The 4962-nt window shown below is 35.3% G+C and overlaps 1 long non-coding RNA gene across 1 annotated transcript in view; it reads right to left on the bottom strand.

The window, feature by feature from the left end:
- Window positions 1–4815, bottom strand: part of LOC111084923 — a 14038-nt gene extending 9223 nt beyond the window's left edge. Inside the window, exon 1 of the long non-coding RNA XR_002609808.1 lies at window positions 4724–4815. This is a non-coding gene — a long non-coding RNA (uncharacterized LOC111084923). The remainder of the gene's footprint in view (window positions 1–4723) is intronic.
- Between the last annotated feature and the right edge of the window lie 147 nt (window positions 4816–4962).

The following is a 4962-nucleotide window of genomic DNA, read 5'->3' as shown; positions in this document are numbered from 1 at the left end:
ACTAGCACATACTGGATTATTCGTGATGTTCCCCGATCGTTCCAGAATATCATGACGTGTTACCAGCGGCACGTGACTACCGCTGTCGTAGCCATATATATAGCGTTGAGAAACTACGTCGATATTAAGTAGCTGGAGCATAGTGGTATTGAGAATCATAAGTTATAAAGAGTTATAAAAAATGACGCTATTGCCTAGCAACAAAGTAAATGCACTAGTACCATTGATTGACAGTAATTAATTGCTAACGTCAACTCGTTAGTACTGTGGAAGCTACGAAAAAGTTGATGTTAACACGCAAAAGCGGTACTTTGATGATATATTCCTTACACGAGGCTAGTGTAATAGTACAAGTAAGAAGGCGACCAGCTAACTCGCCATAACAATAACCAATCACTTGAGAGTTTTGGTTATGGTTTTGGACTAGCCCGGGATGTTGCACAGATTGACCAATAAGGTGTGAGAACTACTTGGGGGTAGTTCTGCATACTATTTGGTAATTCGTAGGAACAGGAAGAAAAGTTGCTTAAAAACTCATGTCGGAGGCAGAAAGTCATGTGTTTTCTGAGCTCCTCAAGACTTCAGAATCTTCTCACGCCTCTTCATCAGATTTATCGAGAAAATGTTGAAAGTATCCAAGCTACAGAAGTACACCTTGCCAACTATGTTGAAGATAGAATTTCTGACTCTCAAGCTTCAATTAATGGGTTATTAGTAAAGGTTATTCATGTTGTATTAAAGAAATGTATTTTGTATGTACTAATTGTTAATACGAATTAACAGGAATAGTAACGAATAAATATTTGTTTAAAAACAAGTAAAAACTTGGAATGGTCTATTCTTTCATTGGGGGAGTGTCTTGAGCCAGACTAGTTTCGGAAAATTCCACTCCTCATCAGTGACCCTGGGCACTACCACCAATGAAATAACAGACCAAACCATACTTGTCATAAGTAAGCGATATTTTAATTTAAAACTACAATTTGTTTGGTACAAACAAGGTAAACAACAACCATCACTATGGCTATTTATATAATCAACAGCCACTATGCCACACCCTTATGTTTGTGAGTTGTGTGTAAGCAGGATGCATGCATACCTTCGAGTGCACATGAACAGCAGTAGTAACTGACTTCCTGTCATGTTCAATTTCCTTATTCACTTGTAAAAGTGTAGCTCAATATTGGGTACTTGACCCTGCAGATCAGTTGCTTTCCCTCGGATCAACAGTTCAAAATTAGATATAATGTTCCTGTAGCTGAAAGGACGAGAATGGTTAGTGACAATTGAAATCAAATCTTTGAATCATGAGGCAACCACCATAATCACTGTACCATGCCGTCCCAAGGGTCAATAAACTTCAATTAATTGTTAAAAAGCTTATGAGAAATCACAATGGCAGTATTTTTATTATTTGGAAGCTAGAACAATCAGAAACAAATTTCGATTAGTTGATTATTTTCATGAGTGGTATCACTAATTGATTAAGTTAGACAAATATGAATAAATCGGAAGTGCTAATGAGGAATGATAATAGCAATATCTCAATTGTTTGGATAACACAGGCCTGCAAATTTAAATTGCATAAAAGTTGTTTTGGTTTAAATAAAAGATTTTCAATAATTCAGCTACACAGATTTCGAAAATAATATTTTTTTCTATCACTTAAGGATTTTTTAGACCAAATTATTATTTCGTTTGCCACAATGAACATTTTTTTATTATTATGTTTGTTAACAAAAATACAAACAAACTGAAGAAAAGGGAAGAACATTGATGTTAAATGAATATGCATCCTCATTCATCCTGATTTGGTGTTTGTGAAACCTACGACATTTAGTCTCAAAACTACGTGTTGTGGTCTTTATTTTATGTATTGTGTCTGGAACATACCATTTCAATGACTGGCAGTAATCAGCTATCATGCTATGTTCCACCTTCCCTGGTACTTTCTTGAAACTTCCCCTTGTTTTTTGCTGACGGCACCGAGATTTTCAGGGAAACAGTCAACAAGTGAGTGTAAGAAATGAACTTTCAAGATCATATTACAACCCAACTCTTTGAATTTATTGAGCACGTTATTGACAATATTGTCGTAATTTGTGTCCTTGTTGTTTCCTAAAAATTGTCAATAACATCTTTAAAGGCAATCCACGCTTCTTTTTTAAACTTTCCACATTGACCTTTCGATCTGTTCATCCAAAGTCAATTTCCTAATTTGAGGCCCAACAAAAATCCCTTCTTTAAGTTTCGTTTCTGAAAGAGCTTGGAATTGCTCACAAAGGTACTTGAAACAGTCGCCATCTTTCTCTAAGGTCTTCATCAAGCCCAGTTTTATGTGAAGTGAAGGTAATAGGACTTTCTTTGTGTCAAACTTTCATGTTCAATGTTTTCCAATCCTAGTATCAGGCTGACTCTGTGTGGCTATTCATTCTTTATCCAGCACTGATTTCGTGCTCTGGTGTCTCATTCACACAAAAAAACATAGAAACTTTGTATAACCGGATTGTTGACCAAACAACATACAAAGGACTTTTAAGTCTTTATAATGTTCTTTGTATTTGACCTTATTAAGAAGTTCGAGATTTTCGTATGTTTCCTTCAAGTGAACCGAATGAGCAATAGGAACAGATGCATATATGTTACCTTGTGAAGCAAAACACCTTTTAGACTTCTTTTGGAGGAATCAATGAACAATCATCATTCACTCGGTTCATATACTGCAGCTCCTAGCATTGGTATTAATTCAGCAATATTATTGCAATAAACCAGTGAAGTTTCTTATGGTATAAACTCTTTCTCGCGATTTCTGTACCAGTAAAATGATGTCCCTGGAAAAAGGGAGTCCTTAGTGCGAAGTTTGGACACAAAATCTCTAAAGAATCAATTATTTGGAAGGTCTAAATCTCTCCCCAAATCATTAAATTCACCTTGTGTGAAAAGTTATAGTTCACCAGCCTTGCACATTACATGAGCAAAAATAGCAGTTTTCTCCGTGGTTTCTAGGCTCATACCAGACCATTTGAATTCCAAAAGGCAAAGACTTTTTTCTTATCTTTAGTCTATTGTTTCAATTCTTTGACACAAATGGTACAAACTTTGTGAAGAGCCCATGATTTGTCTTGGTCCCCAAATTTTATTCCCAAGTATGCCTAAAATGCTTTTTTGCCTAGTTCTGTAATTTTTTACATTTGTTTATTTGCTACAAATATAACAGAATATGTTTGGGTCATTTACACAACCTCTTGTTGCCATAGCGACGAATAAATAATATGGGAAATAAAAAATAATGTCAAAGTGCACACACAAACAAATACCATCCAGAAATGACATGTCATGCGGCCTGTTAACCATTTATATACTAGCAGTGTGTTTCTCGTGGCTTCTAGAACGATTACGATTGGCCTAGAGAAATCTATAGCCAGTGGTTGTCAACATTTTGAGCATAACAAAATGTGACCAATTTCAATTAAAATGATTCACTTATGTAAAAGTACATATGACGTTTTGTGAAAAATCTGAAAAATGGATATTATTTTCGAATTCATTGTACAGAAATTACAGTAGAACATGTAAAAATTTCAAGACAATAAAACCATCGCAGTCCTGAGTAATCAAAAACAGTAATAATCATAAAACATTAATTTTTATAAGTTAAATGTTTTCATAACTGTAATCAGTGTAACCGATGCCCATAGGTAATTGAGTCAATCACTCAGTTGTACACACAGAGTAAAAGATAAGGCCTGGCATGGCCAGGTGATTAGGGCGCTTGACTCGCAATCTGAAGGTCGCGGGTTCGAATCCCCGTCACACCAAACATGTTCACCCTTTCAGCCGTGGGGGCGTTATAATGTTACGGCCAATCCCACTATTCGTTGGTAAAATAGTAGCCCAAGAGTTGGCGGTGGGTGGTGATGACTAGCTGTCTTCCCTCTAGTCTTACACTGCTAAATTAGAGACGGCTAGTGTAGATAGCCCTCATGTATCTTTGCGCGAAATTCAAAACAAACAAACAAACGTAAAAAATAAATTGTAAAATTTGCAATATAGACGTTTAAAAATTAGTATGAATGGAGAATCTTACATTTTGAACCAAAACTTGTACAACTATTTGTGTCACCACTTAAAAATGAGCTACCATCACCACAGGAAGTGGCCCCAACATAGGGGTCAAAATGTTACAAGTTTCTATGCGATAATCGTTATCTAAGCAAAAGGTCTAATACATGTTTCTGACCTTTCAACATCTGATTTACAAGGATGTGATAACTACATACAAAACACCTACATGGAAATTATAGAAAAATACTTTACTAAAGAGGTATTCTAAACGAATTATGGAAAAGTGACAACACCCTTCCTTATTTAAGGGGCCTTAGAGACCTGAATATTAAAATTAAACATTACTGGTCATAATAGTATATTAATTATCATCTACCTCAGATGACACGTAAAATTCCAAAATACCTATACAAAGAGAAACACAAACCCAACAGCCAGTCAAAAAACTAAAATATTATGAAACTTAAAATAATAAGCCAAAAATAAACCACAACATACACCGTTATGCAAAACAAACAATATTTTGTAAGAATAATAGCAGACCAGTTATATTACATTATAAAATTACAATTAAGAACATACAAAATTAATTATAAGCTAATGATAAACACAAGATACATTAAACTGAAGATTATATGCATATTTCTAGTGGCTAGACCTTTCTCTTGGATGTGTTGGTTCTCAGGATCTCAGTAATCAGTCCTGCAAAGGTCATTTATCTATGTGCATCAAACCATCAGCAACTGAAAAGTCAGATAACTAGAAAATATATCTGGATGAGAGGGCTATACTAATTTTCTCCAAGCCCATCCCTAGGCTATGCTGAATTTGGTACATATGCGCACAGATGCCTATTTTCGTACATGCGCGCGCATGTACTTATTCTGGCACATGCAC

The sequence above is a fragment of the Limulus polyphemus genome, unplaced genomic scaffold (assembly GCF_000517525.1).
Source record: "Limulus polyphemus unplaced genomic scaffold, Limulus_polyphemus-2.1.2 Scaffold172, whole genome shotgun sequence".
Lineage (NCBI taxonomy): Eukaryota > Metazoa > Arthropoda > Merostomata > Xiphosura > Limulidae > Limulus > Limulus polyphemus.
The sequence above is the reverse complement of the archived record's forward strand: the minus strand, read 5'-3'. Positions and strand labels throughout refer to the sequence as shown.